The following is a 21,005-nucleotide window of genomic DNA, read 5'->3' as shown; positions in this document are numbered from 1 at the left end:
TTTTTATAAAACAATCGATCATTGGAAAAAATCTGTACACATACAAGTCTTTGATTATTATTATTTGATAGCAAGGAAATATTATTTGAACTGATTAGAGATGGGATTGAATTATGAGATATTATTGTTTAAAGTAATCAGTCATGCATAAATTATTTGATAGCAAGGAAATATTATTTGAACTGATTAGAGATACAATTGAATTACGAGATATTATTGTTTAAAGTAATTGCTCATGCATAAATTATTTGATAGCAAGGAAATATTATTTGAACTGATTAGAGATATAATTGAATTACAAGATATTATTGTTTAAAGTGATTGCTCATGCATAAATTATTTGATAGCAAGGAAATATTATTTGAACTGATTAGAGATATAATTGAATTATGAGATATTATTGTTACAGTAATCGCTCATGCATAAATTATTACTCACTTTGAGATTGTGTAGTGAATCTATTGATCAAGTTCTCTAGTATGATTTGACAAATCTGATTTGATGATAATCTGAAACAAATAAGACACTAATCAAATATTTTCAACAGAAACATTCTGCAATGGAGAACAAGTCATCGCTTGTCCCCCTGATGAAGGAAGTGAGAGGGCAGAGGAGGATGAGAGGAGGGAGATGGACTTTGTCCAACTCATCAATCAGCCTGCAGCCAAACCCTGGGTGCCACTGAGAGAGTTGAAAGAGGATGCTCCCTACTCTATTATCAGCGTGAGGGAGCATACCAATAAACACGGACGATGAGTTATTTTGAAAATTAGCAATTCAGGAAGCAAATCTGTGTGTGAGGTATATGTACCGCAACAATTTGCTTCCTGCATAAGCACGGAAAAAATTGTAGAGTTCAGCAAAAATTGTAAAAATTTTGTAATGATAGTATCACATAAGTGGGGGAATTGGACTGATATAAAAATTGTTAAGCATTAACAATTTTTATATCTATACAATTCGTCGACTTATGTGTTACGAATTGTATAGATGTGTGTGTTAAAGTAGTATTAGTAGTGAATAAATTGTGTACATATTTGATAAAAAATTGTTTTCAATTCTTACCTGTTTACACTTGTTGTTGATAAGTTCACAATGAATAGTAGAAACACAGAAGAATGGTTCACCTTTCACATCCTTGCACTCTTTTGCGAATGATATGTAAATAAGCTGAGCTCCCCTTTTATAGTTTGTTGCGAGCATGCATAGAGCCAAACATCTTTACTACTACACACACACACAGACACACACACGCACACACACACACACATACAGTCAAGAGGCTTCGGTGAGTTGATGCATCACTCTCTCCCACATCTGTTTTGGCACGCATTCCTACAGATATGGGCGGGTGCGATGACATCATTTCTCCCTTTCAAATTGCGTTCACCTTTTCAGATTTGTTATTTGAAATAATATTCTTATCATTTGAACAATGTTATAACCACATAGCAATCTGATAGTGTGTGTGTGTGTGTGTGTGTGTGTGTGTGTGTGTGTGTGTGTGTGTGTGTGTGTGTGTGTGTGTGTGTGTGTGTGTGTGTGTGTGTGTGTGTGGTTTGTGAATTCATTTCCAACTCGATTGAAAATTAAACCAATTCAATTTTCTTTTGATTAAGTTGGTGTAATGATTAATTAATTAATTAACTTCAGTTAATGTTCAACCATTGAGTTGAAAGGTAAGAAAATGGTATGTAGGAGAAAGCAAAGTACGAGGAAACAAGGTAGAGGAATCTTGAGTTCAGCGGCAAAAGTTTTTAAGGGTGTGACGGGTTTAGCAGGTAATGTGACATCCACTATTCTAAATAAGCTCATTGACAATCAACAAAATGAAATTCACATTCCTGGCTATCAGTATTGCGGCCTGGGCACCAAGGTTAATGAAAGGTTAAAGAGAGGTGATCAAGGTATAAATTCATTAGATAGAGCCTGTAAAGTACATGATATAGCGTATACACAAAATAGCGATAATAAAACTCGAGCGATAGCTGACAGAGCTCTAGCGAACGCAGCATGGGACATATTCAAAAATCCACAAACACCCCTTGCCGAGAAAGCACTTAGCTATCTTGTTACAAACATCATGAAAGCTAAAGCAGCATTTGGTGGGTCTGTGAGAAAGAAGAAGAAGAAGAAGAGGAAGAATGAGAGGAGAAGTTATAGTAATGATATTAGATGCAAAGCTACAGCTCAGTTGAAAGAGCATATTGCAGGAAAAGGGTATTTTTTGAAACCTTTTCCTCAAATAACTAGTGGGGGGAGAGTTTTAATCCCACCCTCTTTACCACCACCATCATCATATGGAGTGAGTTTATTCCCCCAAAAACAAGTTAAGAAACGTAGAACAACAAAGAAGAGTAGGAAGAAGAAGAAGAAGAAGACATGAATATTGAAGGAGAATTGAGTAATTATGATTTGATTGATTGGTCTAAATTATTACAGATTCGGCTAAGAGGTATATATATGCTAGATGCATTACCCAAAAAAATTCTAAAAAACGAGAATGGCATTGTGAATTTAGCGAGGGAAAGCGAGGATGGCACACATTGGGTTGCATATAAAAAAGTCGGCTCTAATGTTTGGTATTTTGATCCAATTGGAAATTTACAACCACCATACGAATTGGACAAATATTAGAAAAAAGAAATTGGAGTAAATATATTTTATTATGTAGAGCATATGCAGCCATTAAATAGTGATTTTTGTGGTCATCTTACGTTATTGTTTCTTGCAAATCAGTTGTAATTAAGTGTTTGTGCTGAACACACATTACAAGATGGTTGTTATTACATTGAGATCTAACACAAGTAACCTCAATGAACCTTTACAAGAAATTATAGAATTAGATAAAAATTGTGAATGGGAAATTCGATTGATCAATTTTTGTAGTTACAATAGTATTGCAAACGTTAACAAAGGAACAAATTCCAGCTTCAAATATGGTGATAGATTAATTGAGCTGGATATGGGTGCATATGAAGTTGAGGATATTATAAAATCTTTAAAGAATAAATTGAATATTGATGAGAAGAAGAATAAACTTATTATATGTGCAAACACAAATACTATGAAGATTGAAATTCATTCTGATAAAGCTATTGATTTAACACGTACTGATTCGATTGGTAAGATACTTGGTTTTGATAATGTTTATTTGCAAGCAAATAAATGGCATTATTCCCAGCATTTGGTTAACATAACAAGCATTGGTAGTATTGTACTTGAGTGTAATTTAGCATGTGGTAGTTACTCTGACAGAAAACAAAAACATATAATCTACGAATTTTTGCCAAAGGTTCCTAGCGGTTATTTAATAAACAAAGTACCATCACCAATTATTTATGTACCTTTGAATACACATAGAATTCAAACTATTAATGTAAAGGTATAAGACCAGAACAGATCGTTTATTGATTTCCGTGGAGATACAATTACAATTAGGTTGCACATACGTGAAAAACAAAAGTAAATGTATTGGGTTATCTTGTTTTCAATCCACGTTCAAATAAGATGTGTACGCACAATGTCATTAGAGAGACGAATGTGAGAGAGACAACACCTAAAAACAAACGTGCTTTGTCGGCTAAAAGTGCGAGAATATTAGAAAAATTAGGTTTTATAGTTGATTGGCGGAATGTTAGGAGGAGGAGCCGCAATTAGTGAAATTCTGGACGTGGAGACAGAGCTTCAGTTTTATAATGATATAACCAAATACCAATTTCACACTCATACAGTTTCAAATCAAATCAAATCAAATTCTTTATTATTCCAAAATGCACAGTTACAAAAAATATGACACTTGAAAATTGGTTACTGGAATACCTCTACAAGACTATACGTCTGTATGTAGGGGTGAGTTCTCGGTAGCCAATTATTATCAATATAATGAAAGGAATATGAAAACACAAGTCTGGAACAACACAAGTCTGATTGATTGTAGAGAACAGAACAGCGACATATGAAACTATAAATTAAAGAAAAAAACGGGACTTCTCAGATCCATATGGGAGAAAATGGGAAAATTAAATCATTATAACTAGACTTATAACTTAACTAAAGTAAGACATGTTTTAAAAGAGGAAAAGAGACCAGCGGACTCACAGGACTCATCCTTATGAGAGCAATTTTCCTTGTAAAATTTTTAAAAATATAAAAGGAGTAGGATAGCAAAAATTGACCAAACTGAGCTAAAGAAAAAAAAAGAAGAAAAATAAAGGATAGGTTTTAGTGCATATAAACAGAAGGAAGCAGGCTTTCAGACATTTCCCACCCCAGGCAGTAGAGCCACCTCTCGACCTTACGCTTGTAAACAGCAATACTGCATTCGAAGTCTCTCATCTCTGCAGGCAGATTACGATATACCATCTGAGCCAGGTAGAATGGTGTTTTCAGCTCCACTCCGTGAACCACCCGTGGCGTCGCAAATCCATAATTCAATCTATACCGAGTAGGATAGGTATGGAGAATTTCTGGCAAAATATTATGACTATTGTTCTTAAGGTAAATTAATAGAGATTTTATATACAATTGCCTTATGTTTAAAACAGGAAATTCTGAAAATAGTTGTATAGTTGGGTATCGGTATTGTTTGTTCAAGGCTGTTTTAATTATTTGTCTTTGTGACACCGCAAGCGGCTCCAGGAGAGAAGGTGACATTCCTCCCCAGATGAGAATACCGTACTGTATGATAGACTGAACAAAAGCATAATAGACAGTCTTACAATGTTGCAAGCTCAGAACCTGGCTCAGTTGATTGAAAGCATACAGCAATCTTCGGAGCCTCTGCTTTATAAACTGTATGTGTGGACTCCAATTTAAGTTGTAATCAATTACTATGCCCAGATACTTGTATTGGTTTACTCTTTTTAAGATTTCACAGTTGCACACGGTAGAAGTTGGGTCTCCACATGTGTGAAGTTTCATGACTCTGGGGCCTGGATCTTGCTGACCACGGGTTACAATAGGCATGTACTTGGACTTACTCGTATTTATGGTCAAACAGTTATGGTCGAACCAGCTTTTTATCATAGCTAGGTCGATTGCTGCATTTTTGAACGCCTCATCCCACTGCCTACCTGTAGAAACCACCACTGTGTCATCAGCAAATAAAAAAAGTTTACTGCTGATGTTCAGCAGCGGTAGGTTATTGACATAGATCAAAAAGAGTAGAGGCCCTAGAGTACTTCCCTGAACAACTCCGTAATCAACCTTTTCCAGGCCACTCATATTATCATTAATTTGGACATATTGAAACCTGTCCTGTAGATAACTCTTGAACCACTGTAAGGAGGTCTGTTTGAGTCCAATCATTTCCAGTTTTATCATGAGTTTCTCCCTATCAACAGAATCAAAGGCTTTTGCTAAATCAAGGTAAGTAATTATCAATTTATTTTTTATTTTAATATTTTCATTAATATGTTTAGATAGGTCAAAAAACGCGTCTGAACAATTTTTTGATTTTTGGAAACCATATTGTGATGTTGATAAAATATTATTCTTGGTCAAATATTGCATTAATTGGTTTTTCACACATCTTTCTAGTATTTTTGAAATTATTGCCAGAAGAGAGATTGGACGGTAATTACTGTAATTGGTTTTGGGGCCGGATTTGTAGATAGGGATAACTTTGGAGATTTTGAGTATTTATCCCGGTGCCTGATAGATTGAATTAGACCAATGCTGATCCATGGCTTCAATTTTGTATATTTTGCAGTAACCTGAATTCTTTTAGTGTTGGTTTCTATAGTTTTCTGGATAGTTTCAGTAAACAGACGTGTTGCCACATTCATGTCAGTTTCGCTAGTAATTGAGTCCCAGTTCTGCAAAGAAAGAGAATTATTGATTGATTGCCAATCAACCTTTGAAAAATACTCATCCTTATTTGTGTGCTGTGTTTTCTTATTAGAGAATATATTCATACATATTGCGTAGTGGTCAGTGACAGCTGTTTGAACTATTATTGTAGAGGCTTGAAAGGATTGTGGTAGTCTTATAAAATAGTGGTCTATACAAGTACCGCTGGCCGGCCTAGTCACCTTGTCTATACTAGCTGTTAGTCCTACTTCGTTCAACACATCAATGTATTTCTCTTCCAGCGAACCCGGAAACACATTTAAAATGTCACAATTCAGATCTCCGGCTATAATTAGCATTTTCCTATTTGTTAAAGGATTGAGATGATTTTCGAGAGCTACTAAGAATTGAGGTAAGCTGGAGTTTGGACTCCGATATACAGCAAGAAGTTGACAGGGAGTTCCCTCCCAGTCAAAATCTATAGACAGACAGGTGGCCAGACCACCCAGTTGGAGCTCATCACATGTTACTGTGAGATTACTATCTATGTATATGACTATACCATCGCACTGATTTAGGCTATTGTAAGATCTGAGTAGCTTATACCCTGGGATTTCCAGAAGATCACTCTCGTCATTCAGCCATGCTTCAGTCAGTACAATACAGCTAAAACGATGTTTGATACCTTCTAAGATAACCATAAACTCGTCTGTTTTTCTTATAACTTCTGATATTTTGATGAATCACTGAGAAATCCGCACAGTCTCCATTCCTTGAAAAATTAAATGTAGGATTGTAGAAAGAAAAATTATTAATGTCTGCACACTCTATGCACTCGATCGGCGACGCATCAATCGGCGCCATCAAATCGCTCATTAGACCTACTATCAACCAAACGATTGTTGTAACAAGCCTGACTAACTCAGTTATTCAGCGAGAGACTGAACATGCTTTTAATTGAAAATAAAAATATCATCTTAGGGGAACATTAGGCTAATGAATACTAATATAAATGAAAACTTATTTTAGTTCAACTGCTACTTGGATTCAGTTATATTGATACCACAATTGAATACTCAAGTGCCCTAATATACTACAGTAACTATATAATATACCAGTAAATGTAATAAAAGTTTTAAAAATAAATGATTACACTATTAAAAAACTATTTCAACGAGATTTGAACAAATATTTTCTCAAATTTGTTTCAAAATAAAGTAGGTTGTTTCTCAATAAGATTTTTAATTGATAAGACTGTGGTAAACAGAATTTTTAATTGATAAGATTGTGATATTAGAATTTAAATTTCAGCATAGTATAGCATAATAATAGATAAGTGGAAAGCTCAGAGAATGTACAAAGATATTCTTATGAAGGATGGGCACCGATAGACAAAACACAGATCGACGCTCCGGAAACCAATGCTCCTCTTATCTAACCAACGCTAAAGAGAACAATGCATCTTAAAAACGATCTGTGATAGGTACATTTGTCAATGATACATAGGATCATTTTTCCTGGGTTATAGATAATTCATAGAAAATGACATAAAATATGGAAACCGCTGCAATATCCATGAATTATCTTATTATCATTATTCTTTGCTTATTTTTTAAATTGTTATAAAATTGATAGTTATTATGTCAAACTTATATGGAATTTAATATTGTTTAAATTTGAGAAGAATATCAATGACCAGTGCCGACACATCTATGCACCAATACCCATCCATAATCCTATATCATTGTTCTAAAGCAAAGAGACTTAGTTTTATTTATTACTTTTAAATACAAATTAAAATAATATAAGATGCATACTCCTATTTCTTATAAGGAGCTATGCATTATTCACGTTAGTACGTAATATTTCAGCCATTATAATTTCGATTATAAATAGTTCACACCTAAGGTAGGATTCCATTAGTATAAAGATATTCATGTAATATAATATAATATTATATATATAGAAAGATATACCTCTTTAATTATTGCTTTATATTTATTCATCTCAATATTATAGGATTTATTATAATGTAATAATAAGATTATATTTAAAATCTTTGATTATCCTATCGAATATTATAATTAGACTATGTATAATAAATAATTGGGACTATGTATGTTTTATAATTATATTTCATAGATCAATATTACAATCACCATTACGATTGTGATTATATTATAATGATTAGATGATAAGTTTTTTTTTTTTTTTTTTTTTTTTTTATTTATTCGGGACAAGAAATAAAAAACTCTGACGAGGCACGTATTTGCATAAATTCTTTAGATGTCTATTCTTTACCTTGCAAATCATTCATATTTATTGAGGGACCAGTTAGCTGTACAAAACCGGGAACAGACCCAGATGGACCAGCAGTTTTGGCAGACTATAAATTAAGCAGTAACGTAATCGGCAACCTTTTTGACGAAATATGATATGAATTAGCAGGTCAGCAAATTTCTAAATCAAGATTGATTGGATTAACATCCACAATTAAATCTATACTAGTGAAGAATATGCTCAATAAGAACTCATATCACTTGGCCGGTTTTGACAGAGCAGGATATGCGCTAACAGATAATAAATTCTCTTTCTGTGTACCGCTGTAATTAATCCTCCCGTTTTCTGAAGATTTTCAAAGAATGATTTTAAATTTGAAACAGGAACTCGTCTTATTGAGGTCACCGACAGACCTAAATTGTGTTGAGTCCGCAACTGGAACAAGCGTTAGTGTGAAAATTACAAAACTGCAATGGAGAATGCCCTACATAACTTTAGAAGATCACGTAAGACTGAAATTTTTGAGACTGCTCGATGCTGACACTCCACTGAAATTAGGTTTCCGGCATTGGGAAATTTGTGAATTACCAAATTTGCAAAATTCACTTAACCATTCTTGGGCAGTTCCTACCACATCGATTTTTGATAGTCCAAAATATGTTATAATTGCATTTCAAACCGATCGTAAGAATAAAATTAAAAAATCAATATCTAATTTTGATAGCTGTGGTATTTACAATGTTAAAGTATATTTGAACAGTGAGTATTATCCATATGAAAATCTGCTAGGTAAAAAGGAACTATTATACAGGATGTTTTTGGATTTCGCTCCCTTGTATTATAATCATTCAATCAATAGCGAACTCGGAACAGAAATTGACTTTAAGATGTTTTGTGATTCAACACCACTGGTTGTTGTGGATTGTTCACACCAAACAAGTCATTTGAAATCTTTGACAGATGTTTGTATTGAAATGGAATTTAATACTGCAGTACCTGCAAATACTTCCGCTTATTGTGTTTTAATTAGCGATCGTGTGATGGAGTACACACCTCTGATGAGCATGGTGAAAGAAGTTCAGTAATTTTATTGATAGAGTGCACTGCGTGCAATATTATATAAGGTGTGCACCCTGACAAATTTGGTTCATTATCAGTTTCACCTTTGAACAGGTAACATCTAAAATGTCCTATTCTTTGTGTTCTGATATTTTGGAGAGTAAGAACAAAGTGCAAACTCAGTCTATTGGTATCCAGTGTGATCTTGATTCTGATAGTTTCTATTATGAACCAAGGTGCAGTACACCGATCCAGAAGCCACAGGATGTGGAGGAGCAGAAACGGGAGGAGGAGGAGGAGAAAGACGGAGGATTTCATGAGCCCGCCGAACAGAAAGAAGTGGACAAGCAAGCGAGTACGAAAATTGCTACAGTTGATCTTCACTGGTTTAAACAAGATTGTAATCAAATTATTGTGAAAGAACTTGCCATAATTGATCAGTTTAATAATTATATTGTATTCCATTTCAAATCGCCATTTGCAAAGACGGAATTGAGTGCAAAATTGTATAACGATGTAACATGATTAGAACGTCACTATCATAAAATAAAATGGGAAGATGGAGATTCAGAATACACTGACTCATTAATATGTGATTACCTTGTAGGTTATGAAAAAATTTTCACAAAAGGAACTGAGAAAGCAAAGTTTTTAAGAAGATTGCATACTAACGTTCAATGTATACCAGAGGATTTTGCAAAACCTGATTTCAGCTTTTTCACTAGTTCATGGTGTTATGCTGTGTGTAACATTCATAAAAATAGACCAGATGGACGTTGTGCTTTGTTCAGTGCTCAGCATTATAATTCTTTGTTGTTTAAAAATATGTATCAAACAAATAATTTCATGTGTGAAAACAATCGAATGCAAAGTATGAAAATGGCCGTGATGTACACGAATTCACAGTAAAGAAACTTTGCTCGTTATGGATTCTTCTACAACGGAAAAGAGATTCAGTGTGTTTATTGCATGCATGCATTGAGACTGCATAAAGCATGTACATGTTGCCTGTCTACAGTTAATGAAGAAAGACAGCTTAATTACTCTATAATAGTCCCAGCCTACACTTAGTTTTGTTCATTTGCTTATCATGGATCCGAGAAAGTGGTTGGCTGCTGACAATGAGTTGGAAATGAGGTTAAAAAACTGTATTGATTGGTATGATGAGTGTGAAAGTGCAATTAGGAAATCAACTCGTAAAAATTATAGTTTGGCGAAACAATTAAAAGACATTTTTCTAAGCACGGTTAATTTAAATGACATAAGAGACTATCTATGTTATTATTGTCCTCATAATTTGTGTATAGATAAGTTAATTAAAATTGAAGATGAAATCATGAATAGTTGTGGTGAAATGTGTAAATAAACTTTTCCTGTGTTCAAATGATTTTTCATTCCAATATCCCACTCACTTTTTAGTTTAGTAGCTGGTCAGAGCTAGAGCCGATAACACCAGCACGTGTCCTGTGATCTTTTTATACAAGTGAGACATGCCCCCTTCAACCATCTGTTGATGCTAACAAGTACACGGAGTGCACGTTGTCAATTTATAGAACAGAGACACACACCAAACATCTGGGAGGGCATTAACATGCAGTGTTATGGTTTTTCAAAATTCAAAAAATTAACTTGTCTCTTGATGGCAATTTCATTTAATGAATTTGATTCAATTGCGAAGAATATTAAATTTTCAACAGGATGTCAAGATGCTGATTTACCGTTAACAAAAACAGAAAATGTACACTTTCCAATTTTATCTGAGATATTCGAATTACTCGATATACTAGACAGCGGACATCTACATTATGATTGTACAAATGATCCACCATTATCCGTTGTTACAAATTCCGATGAACTTTGGAAATGCTTGTACGATATTGCAGATAAAAAATGTAAAAGAACTTAGATCATTGACCTCTCTGTAGAGATATGGATTCAATTTAATCTGACAGTATAGCATTAGATTGATTGATTGATTGATTGATTGAGTACTTTATTTATGTAGATTACATTATATACTGGCTTATACACTTATATACAATAGCTTACAAAACAGCAAAATTATAGATGAATTTACATAATATAGACTAAGAAAATAACTATTGAACTGTATATGATATGAAAAAGAAATTTGTAATATAATAACAATAGATAATAATCATATTGTTATGCATCTACATAAATTGGTGGAGCTTTGGACATATCAATGTCCATTCTTTGGGAAGAATATTAAAAATATCCTCCCCACTAACTCTCTACTAAAACATTAATTTCATTATTTAAACTAAGGATTTATTTATTAATGGAAATATTGTAAAAGTTTTAATCAATATGAATATTGAAGAGAAAAAAAACAGAAAATTGATAAAGTAAAATAATTATATAGGTAGATAAGATCAAATAATTGATTAATAAAATGAAGTAGGCTGAAAGTAGATCAGGGTTATCAAATTTCAGTAATATACAGCAGTATGCAGTGGATAATTGAAATAACATGAGTTTATATAATTATATATATACAATTCGTTCTATAACATGGTTTAAAGGTTTATATAGGTGGAATGGGTGGGGGATGGTTGTCATGTGATCGTTCTAGGGCCGGACAGTTTCAGTCATTTGTTCCAAAATATGTTTTTTTAAAGTCAGGTTGAAGCTCGCTCGGCTCTCGATAGACCTGATAGAAACAGGAAGTGTATTCCATGCACGACAGGCACTGACTAAGAAGGATTTTGTGAAAATAGTAGTTTGATGATTGGGTATCCTTAAAGTACTTTCTCCGGTTCTGGTATGTGAAGCATCTATCCTCCTACCTTCAGAGATAAATTTGAAATCATCTTTAAAATAGTTCGGATTACCGTATTTCAAGATATCTCTAACAAGCTTGACTATTCGAAAAAGCCTCTGATCGGGAAGCTTCAATGTTGAACTAGCAATGTGGGCTGGGGTGATATGATCATGGCATTGGAGAGAGTAGATGAAATGTAGACAATAATTTTGGCAATGCTGTAGTTTATCATTCAGAGTTACTTGCATATCGTTAAGAACAGAATTACAATACATTAGATGTGGGAAGATGAGAGATTGAACCAATAATAATTTAATGTTTCTAGGGAGGATATCGTGCATTTTCTTCAATGCATGCATGGCTGAGAATACATTTTTACAAGTTTTGTTCACTTGTTCTGACCAGTCAAGAGTATTATTCATAATAATGCCTAAATTTTTAACTGAGCTACAGTAAGGAATGTCATTACCGTCTACACCAATTTTGTGAATCGATTCAATGTCAATATTGTTTATAAGATGAGAATATCCAATTATAATGGGTTGTGTTTTGATGGGATTAAGCTTGAGGCCATTTTTCTTTGTCCATTCCACTATCAAATTGATAGCCTGATTCATTATTCCAACTGTTTCATTAATTTTTGTTATGGGACAGCTTAAATAGATTTGAAGGTCATCTGCATAAGTATGAAAACTGGAGAATTTGATAATGTAAGAAAGGTCATTAGACTAGCATACAAAGTGAAGAGGAGAGGGCCTAAAATTGAACCTTGTGGTACTCCATGCATAACGTTTTTCCAAGTTGACTTTTTGTCACCGACAGATACACATTGTTTCCTACCTAATAGATAGGATTTAAACCAAACTAACGAGTTGTGACTGAAACCAAGAATAGCCAACTTATTCAGAAGGACTGTATGATCAACAGTATCAAATGCTTTAGAAAAATCAAATAGGGTGAGGATGGTGCATTTTCTTTGGTCCATAGCTAACCTTATATCATCAGTGACATGATGGAGAGCTGTCTCAGTTGAATGGAATTTTCTAAAGCCTGATTGAAAGTTATGAAGCTTACTATTGTTGTCTAGAAATTTTACAACTTGAGCATGAATGAGTCTTTCTAGCACTTTGGACAATGCAGGTAAAATACTGATTGGTCTAAAATCCTCAACTTTATTGGGTGATGGAACTTCATTTAGAGGGCGAACCAGAGCAAACTTCCAGTTTTCAGGGAAAATGCCTTCTTCAAGTGACTTGTTGAAAATGTATGTAATGGTTGGTAAAACAGCAAATAACATTTTCTTGATAAATTTAATAGGAATTTTGTCTACACCCGTAGCATTACTATGAATACGTTGAATTGCTCTGAAAGTGTCTTCTTCTAAGATTGGATGGAAATGAAATTGATCAGTGATTGGTAAATCTAAGTTTGTAACCTGCTCTTCAAGATCATCTATATGATTAGCAATGACAACTTCGTCGCGTTGGTTAGAGTGTGAAACGAAATAGTCATTTATATTATTCAATGGTAAGTCAATTTGTGGATTCGATTTCAGTTTGCCAAGCCCAAATTCTTTTATTCCCTGCCAAAGTGATTTAGAGTCTTGTCTATTGTTTGTCATAAACGAATTCAAGTACCTAATCTTTGAGTTCCATAATTCCTGTTTAACCCTATTTCTAAGGCTCCTATACTCTATCAAACTGTCCAAGTCGAATGTCTTTTTAAATTTGCTATGTGCTTTGTCTCTACGTCCCATCATTTCAAGTATGTCTTCAGTCATCCACGGTACTCGTCGTTTTCTATTGATCCTCCTTGTCACATAAGGTGCATGTTTGTGATACAAAGTCAAAGTCCAATTCTCGAAAGTCTTGACCATGTCATCAACTGAGGGTAATGCTACAATTTGATGCCATGGAGTCTGAGCCACATCAGTCAGGAAGGCGGCTTCATCAAAGTTTTTGAAGTCTCTATAAGTGATAATTTTCTGTTCTGGCTTGGGTATCATATGGGAAAGTACACAGTAGATCAAATCATGTCTAGAAATAGCTGGGACTGAGATTTGGCCTGCTTGAACAACCTCATTGGGATCACTAACAATGAGAAGGTCAATGAGTGTGTCTGATTCATTAGTATGATGAGATGGATCGAGGGGTAAAATAGTCATGTTTAGGCATTGGAAAATTGTAGTCAGTTGAAAGTAGTCAAAGTTACGATTCATCATGTTCAAGTTGGTGTTCATATCCCCCATAACTAGTATACGGTTATAACAAGGCATAAGAGAAAGCAAGGCATTTTCGAAATCTGTGAAATGACCTATTATTGGTGGGCGATAACAGATACCAATGAGTAATTTATCATTACTAGATAAGGATAATTCAAGTAGCATAAACTCTGGTCTGGAACAATACTCTTGTTTAGATGTGATTAGAACTTTTGTTTTGATACCATCTTTCACATAAATTGCTACACCCCCACAAGCTTTATTCAATCTATCATTCCGGAAAAGATTATATCCAGGCAATGCAACAAATTTTGATGAAATACTAGGCTTCTCAAATGATTCGGAAATTCCGATTATATTGAAGTCCTGAAAACAGAAGATTGCTCTGAGTTCATCAATGTGGCAACTGAGGGATTGTACATTAAGGTGAGCAGCCTTGAAAAGTTTTTTGAAAGAGTGGAGCTTATTTGCTAGAAACATACCTGCGTCATTATTACTATTATTGAAATAATCATACTTACTCGAGGGCGAGCGAGCTGACGTGTCAGTGAGAGACATCATGGAAGCAGCAGACCAATCGTGAACCGACCTCAGAACGACACATGACGGGGAAAATGGGGATGAAACTGATAAAACTTAACCTAAATGAGAAAGTCTCTTGATTCGAGTGCATTCAGTATGCCTTGACAGTTCGGCTCCCTTCACTATTTAAAGCACTAGTTCAAAAATTCACTAAACACAATAAGATGTAGATGTGTGGAGTTTCGGTGATGAATAATCCTAATGGTGAATAAGATGAAGATTGAGGAAGAACTGGTAGTGGGAGATCTGGTCCAAGTGGTGATAGAGCGAGTAGGTATCCAGTAGTGGAAGAATTGGGTCCAAGTGGAGGTAGAGCGAGAAGGAATCCAGTAGTGGAAGATCGAGTCCAAGTGGAGACAGAGAGAGATGGAATCCAGTGGTGGAAAATCGAGTCCAAGTGGTGATAGAGAGAGATGGAATCCAGTAGTGGAAGATCATGTTCATGGTGGAGATAGAGCGAAATGGGATCCAGTCAAAACTGAAAAAGAGAAGAAAAAGCCAGCAGAAAAACGAAAAATCTTGGAAGAAAGTTATCAATAGAGGAAAGATACATAATACAACTGATAATGAATAATATTCGCATAAAATTGAAGAGGAATAGTATGATTTAATGTGGGAAAGAATAGAATATTATATGGATATTAGTAGAAGGTAATCAGATAGAAAGAGAAAAGGTAGAAAGATAAATAGATAAAGAAAGAGAAATAAACATTTGAACATGCTAGATAGCTAGTGGAAAAATCACAGGGAAAATAATGATAATAATAGGGAAGAAAAGAAGAGAAAGAAGGAATGTGCACAAATTGCGAAGAACTTATGAAACTGAACTATATAATAAGAAATAGAACATCGTATTGTGATCTTGAATTAATCAAGGAGAGAAGAAAAAGAAGAAAAGAATAAGAAGAGGAAGAAGAAGAAGAAGAAGAAGAAGAAGAAGAAAAAGAAGAAGAAGAAGGAGAAAAAGAAGAAGATGAAGAAGAAGGAGAAGAAGAATAGAAAAGAATAATAATCATCATCGCAAACAACAATATTCAAGTAATCATTATAAATATAAGATCAAGAAGAGAAATGAGAAAGAAAAAATAAGAAGTAGAGGAGACAATGGAGAAAGTGCTAGATTATTTTAGATGAGTTTTAAATAGTATTGAATGGTGAAGTGTGAAAAATATTATATAGTATTAGAAGTATAATTAACTATTGGGAGTTGCAATAACGATAAAAGTAGTAAATTAAGAACTGTAATATTTTAGTGATAAATGTCTAAGATAACGTTAAATGAAACACAGCCCCTATTTAAGCATATGAACAGACTCTTGAATATGAATAATTCTTCACACATTAGCTTCTATTGTTCAAGCTGTGGCAACAGTAGAAGATATCATTATATAGAAGAGATTACTATCTTTACCTATAGATTACATCCATATCTATAACGTATGTTAATCATCCAATTCATTTGAAATTCAGCATTTCAAAAATTATTAATTATGGAAATAATTTTGGTAAGAGATGTAATAATTATTAGTAAGAATAGAGATAATGATTCTCCAAGTACCCTCTGGAGTATAGTAGTTGATGCATTGAATGTAGTTTTGGGAATCAATATCATGATAAATTATTAATCAGTATTAACAAATGTGGATCTCCTTAGTTTGAAATAATTGCCTCATATATAATCATAAATAGCAGTGGAAAGATTCATTTATAGAACAGAAAGCCAGCTCATGAAAAATGCCAAGGTATATCTACTGTGAAATGTATTAATACGAATTTCCTATTATTGTAGTGAAGGGCACCTTAGTCATCGAATCCTGAAATGATTTAATTTACCTTTATTTTTTTGAAGGTCAGTCATCCTCTCGACTGTGTGGACCCTCTTGGATCCTCCCTCGCCGATAGAGATCTTGATCCTCCCATCCGATGACCAGACATTCCTATGCCCATGACGGTCGGCCGCAGCGTTGAGGATCTTGAGACACTCCGCAGTCAGATCCTCGCGAATGGTAACGCCAGAACCCTTCAGCTTCCTCTTAGCGTTGAAGATCATCTTCCTGGTCCGGTAGCTGCTGAGTCGTACTATGATGGGTCGGTCCTTGGGTTTAGCTTGCCCTTGTTGAGGTGGTTGACACCTTCCAACACGATGCGAGCGGTTGACATCTGCCAGAGTCATGGGCACGTTCAGCTTCTTGTTGGAGACATCAAGCGCCAGCAGGTCTGTGTCTTCTTTGTCACTCTCCGGGATCCCAAAAATATGTATTGAATGTCGGCGCCTGTATTGCTCGAGGTCGTTGACCTTCAGGTGACAAGGCACCTCTAGCTCACGAATTCTATCGTGCAGCTGTTTGTTCTCCTCCTTCAATGCCTGAAGTTCCTCAAAAATAGACTTCACTGCCATAGAAACGGCATGATGCACAGTTTCCTCGATTTGCTGTCGAATAATTCGGAGGGTCTCTTCAGACAGTGATCCAGAAATAGCTGGCCCTGGCTTCTGAGCATTGACCTCATTCTTCGGCGTGCCTCTGTTTGGTCGACTCATTGTGTACCGTTAGGTGGATTTACACTTTTACAGGCGAGAAGGTAGACTGAAGAATTAGGAATGTTATTTCAAGATAAATAAAAAGAGTGTGAGTTAATCAAAAATATAATTTCACTATTGAATTAAGCTCGAGAAACTGAATAACTAGATGTATAATTTGAAGTGAATTGAACTGTCTAACCCTACAAAATATCTGTTAGAAGACGGAGCCGAACTGACACACGTTTACTCACTCGACATAACCAAACAGAGAGGATGTAGAGGATGTTAGATGTAGAGAGAGTGATAGGGAATTTCTTAATTCACTTTAATCTGTCAGTATAGCAATAGATTATTAAGCAATAGATATAGAGAGAGATAGGGAATTTCTCAATTCACTTTAATCTGTCAGTATAGCAATAGATGTAGAGAGAGAGTGATAGGGAATTTCTCAATTCACTTTAATCTGACAGTATAGCATTAGATATAGAGAGAGTGAGAGGGAATTTTTCCCTCAAAGGGAAATTATTTTTTCCCTCACTCGATATCCACCCCCCTCATCTATACTGGGGAAGGGGAAGGGGAAAATCTATTTGTGAGAGAGATATCTCTCTCTCCTTCTTCATCCCCCTCGTCATCACTGGGAGAGGGGGAGAGAGATAGATTAGATTAGATTAGATTAGATTAGAGGGAGAGGGAGAGAGAGAGAGAGGGAGAGGGAGAGTGAGAGAGAGAAGGAGAGGTGGAGGGAGAGAGAGAGAGTGAGAGAGAGATGGCGAGGGAGAGGGAAAATCTATTTTTAGAACACCCCCCCCTGTGGGGTGAGGGTGGATGGCGGGGGAAGGTGGGATGGGGGGTGGGGATAGAGGGGGGAAGGTGGTATTGGTGAGGGGGGAGTGGTGGGAGGGGGATTTCGAGCAAAAAAATGCGTTTGAAATCTCAGTTTATATCTACTCATTCACAAAGCTAATTTGACGGTTGTTATGATTGAGGATCCTAATAAAATTTAAAAACAGTACTACTTCACTGTGACTTGAAAAATCTGGTCCGCCACTTTGAATGTATTTTCTTTTAATAGGAAGGTGATCATGCGATACATGATTGCAATTAGGAAATTGAAGACAAAATTAATGGTGAAAACCACACATTGATATGTCAAACCGTTTCGAACATCAGAAAACACAGCAAATCAGAAATTGAATAAGTAAGTAGCCTACATTAAAAATCTTACCTAACAAATTGTTTTGTTAGAAGTGTAAAAGATATGAATACAATGGGTGTTTGAAGTATTAGTTTCAGTGAACAGTAGAGTTGTATAGGTAAAATGTATTTAATTCCTGTCTGATTTGCATTATATTATAGGTAAAATGTATTTATTTCCTGTCTGGTTTGCATTATATTGATTAATAATGTGAATATAATCGAAACGGTTTGGCTTATTATCAATGTGTGGCTTTCACCATTCATTTTGAATTCAAATTCAGTATCGAAATAATGTAGACTATCGTACGACCATCTTGCTATTCACAAGAAATAAACTTACATTCAAAATGGTGGGCCCAAGATGACTGACCAGATTTTTAAAGTCACAGTAGAATACTATTTTGAATTTGAGTAGGATCCTCAATCGCATTCACCATCAAATGACCTTTGTGTATGAGATAATTATTAAGCCATTCTCATACATTTCACCCACTCTGTACAATATTAGGTATTGATAATATTCTTCAATCTTCATCAGACGTGTTTATCATTCATTGGGCTATCATGTTAAGTTTATACCTAGTGATGAATTAACAATAGGACTTATTTCTGTCTTTATGTGGACAGATAAATTCAAATCAATTGAATTTATTTGCTGTAAATTACAAAAATTGAATGGCGAGAGAATGCTCTGAAGAATACAACAAAATATCAAGTAGACGATTGATTATGAATCCCCCCACACTATAACTCTAAAAAATATGATGAATAATAACATGAATTGGAAACACTATATTAAGTCAAAATAATTTAAATTTCTCGAGTCCATTCATAGATTTCTTTAGCAATGATCCCAGAAATTTTGTTGAATGATAGGCATATCAACAGTAATATTCTTGATTGAATGAAATTAATTGTAATTGGTCACTTGAAATGTATTTTAATGAAATATTTGATCGTGAACTGATAAAACTGTTCTGTCTATGTTGCAGATATGTTGCTAACTGGTGTAGGCTACTGATATGTATTGCTGACTGGTTTAGGTTGTGAATTAATTAGTGATTTAAGTGTGATGTGAATAAAATGAAAAGTTTAATTTTTAAGTTTTATGATCAAGTATAATGTAGGCCTAATATTATTTATGATAAAAACTATGAAATGAATGAATGAATGAATTCTATTTGCCAAAAACAAAATATGCAAAAAAGCTTCACAAAAAATAAATATAAGTACCGTTATATGCTACTTCACTTAAACTAAGATACATACATGAAAATTAACTCTTAATTTTAAACACTACATACTCTTTAGAGTATGTAGTGTTTGAACATGTAATTTATAACATGAAATTGATTATTATATAAAAGTCAACGATTGGAAATAACTTAAGTTCAGCCATGCCTCTATGGCTCTTTTTCCGTGTGTTTTTTTCTACATTTCAACTCAAAGCATTAGAGTCCATCCAATTCTTCACAATAGTCATATCATGCTCTGCAACAATGAAAGTATCATTCCAATTATTTTCTGAGAATATAATAACTGAATCATCAGCAAAAGATGGAAATCTCACATATTTTAGCAAATTATTTACATAAAGTATGAAAAAAAAATTGGTGAAAGTACAGTACAGTTACCTGGGGCAAGCCTTAAAATGACAGTTTCTCTATACTTTTATTTTAATATTTGGGATCTACCTTACAAGTAACTTCTTATGAATTTTAATGAATGACCTCTAAAACCATACTTCTGAAATTTGTTGCAAATTTCATCATGTGGTATGGTATCGTAAGCCTTGTATAAATCCAAGAAGACTGCAAGTGGGTTTTTTTGGAATTTAATATATCTGTTACATTGTTTACAAAATATACTAGCACATCCTCAGTACTTTTATTAGATAGGAAACCATATTGGTTACATTAATAATGTTATTATTTTGTATGAACTTCAGTATTCGTATTTTAAATAATTTTTGCAATATTTTGGCAATGTTGCCAATTAAGCTTATTGGTCTATAGTTACTTGGATTATTTTTATCAACTTTTTCAGGAAACGGTTTGATGTTAGCTATTTTAAATGAGTCAGGAAATACAGCGGTTTCAAAACATTTATTTAAAATGTAAGAGAGGGGTTCAGCTATTAGATCTGATATCTGCTTCAGTGTTCTATTATGAATTTTATCAGGACCCGGACAAGAGTTATTTTTCAGAGTTTTTATAGTTTCTACCACCTCCGGTGGACTTATGGGACTGAGAAAAAAGATGCATTTAATTCATCGGTTCTCTTATATGTGAAATCTGTTGTAGTGATATTTTGTTCAATTTGAGCAGCCAAGTTTTTACCAACTTGCAAAAATATATATCTAATTCAGCTGAATCTATTCCTGGTTCATCATTTTAATTGAATGATTTCATTTATGTAATTCCATAGTTTACATTTATCACTCCTAAATTCCTCTATTTTTGATCGATAATAGTTTGTTTTTGTTTCATGAATCAATCTTCTTAATAAATTTTCATTTGTTTTAAGATCATGTTTCAGTTTTGTGTTGAAAGGTTCTTCTATTG

The 21,005-nt window shown here is 34.2% G+C and overlaps 1 protein-coding gene across 4 annotated transcripts in view; it reads left to right on the top strand.

Moving 5' to 3' along the window:
• Positions 1-21,005, top strand: part of LOC111058631 — a 98,887-nt gene that overhangs the window by 65,885 nt on the left and 11,997 nt on the right. The window contains exon 3 of one of the 4 annotated variants that reach the window (XR_005573342.1): positions 19,434-19,851. The exons of 1 other annotated variant lie outside the window; for it this stretch is intronic. The gene's annotated coding sequence lies outside the window, so the exon portion shown is untranslated. Of the gene's footprint in view, positions 1-547; positions 1,109-19,433; positions 19,852-21,005 lie in introns of those variants that run through there. 2 more of the 4 variants (XR_005573343.1, XM_039443176.1) reach the window with 2 other exon arrangements.

Source organism: Nilaparvata lugens, chromosome X (genome assembly GCF_014356525.2).
Source record: "Nilaparvata lugens isolate BPH chromosome X, ASM1435652v1, whole genome shotgun sequence".
In the NCBI taxonomy this organism is placed as follows: Eukaryota; Metazoa; Arthropoda; class Insecta; order Hemiptera; family Delphacidae; genus Nilaparvata; species Nilaparvata lugens.
This window is presented reverse-complemented; position numbering and strand designations above follow the sequence as displayed.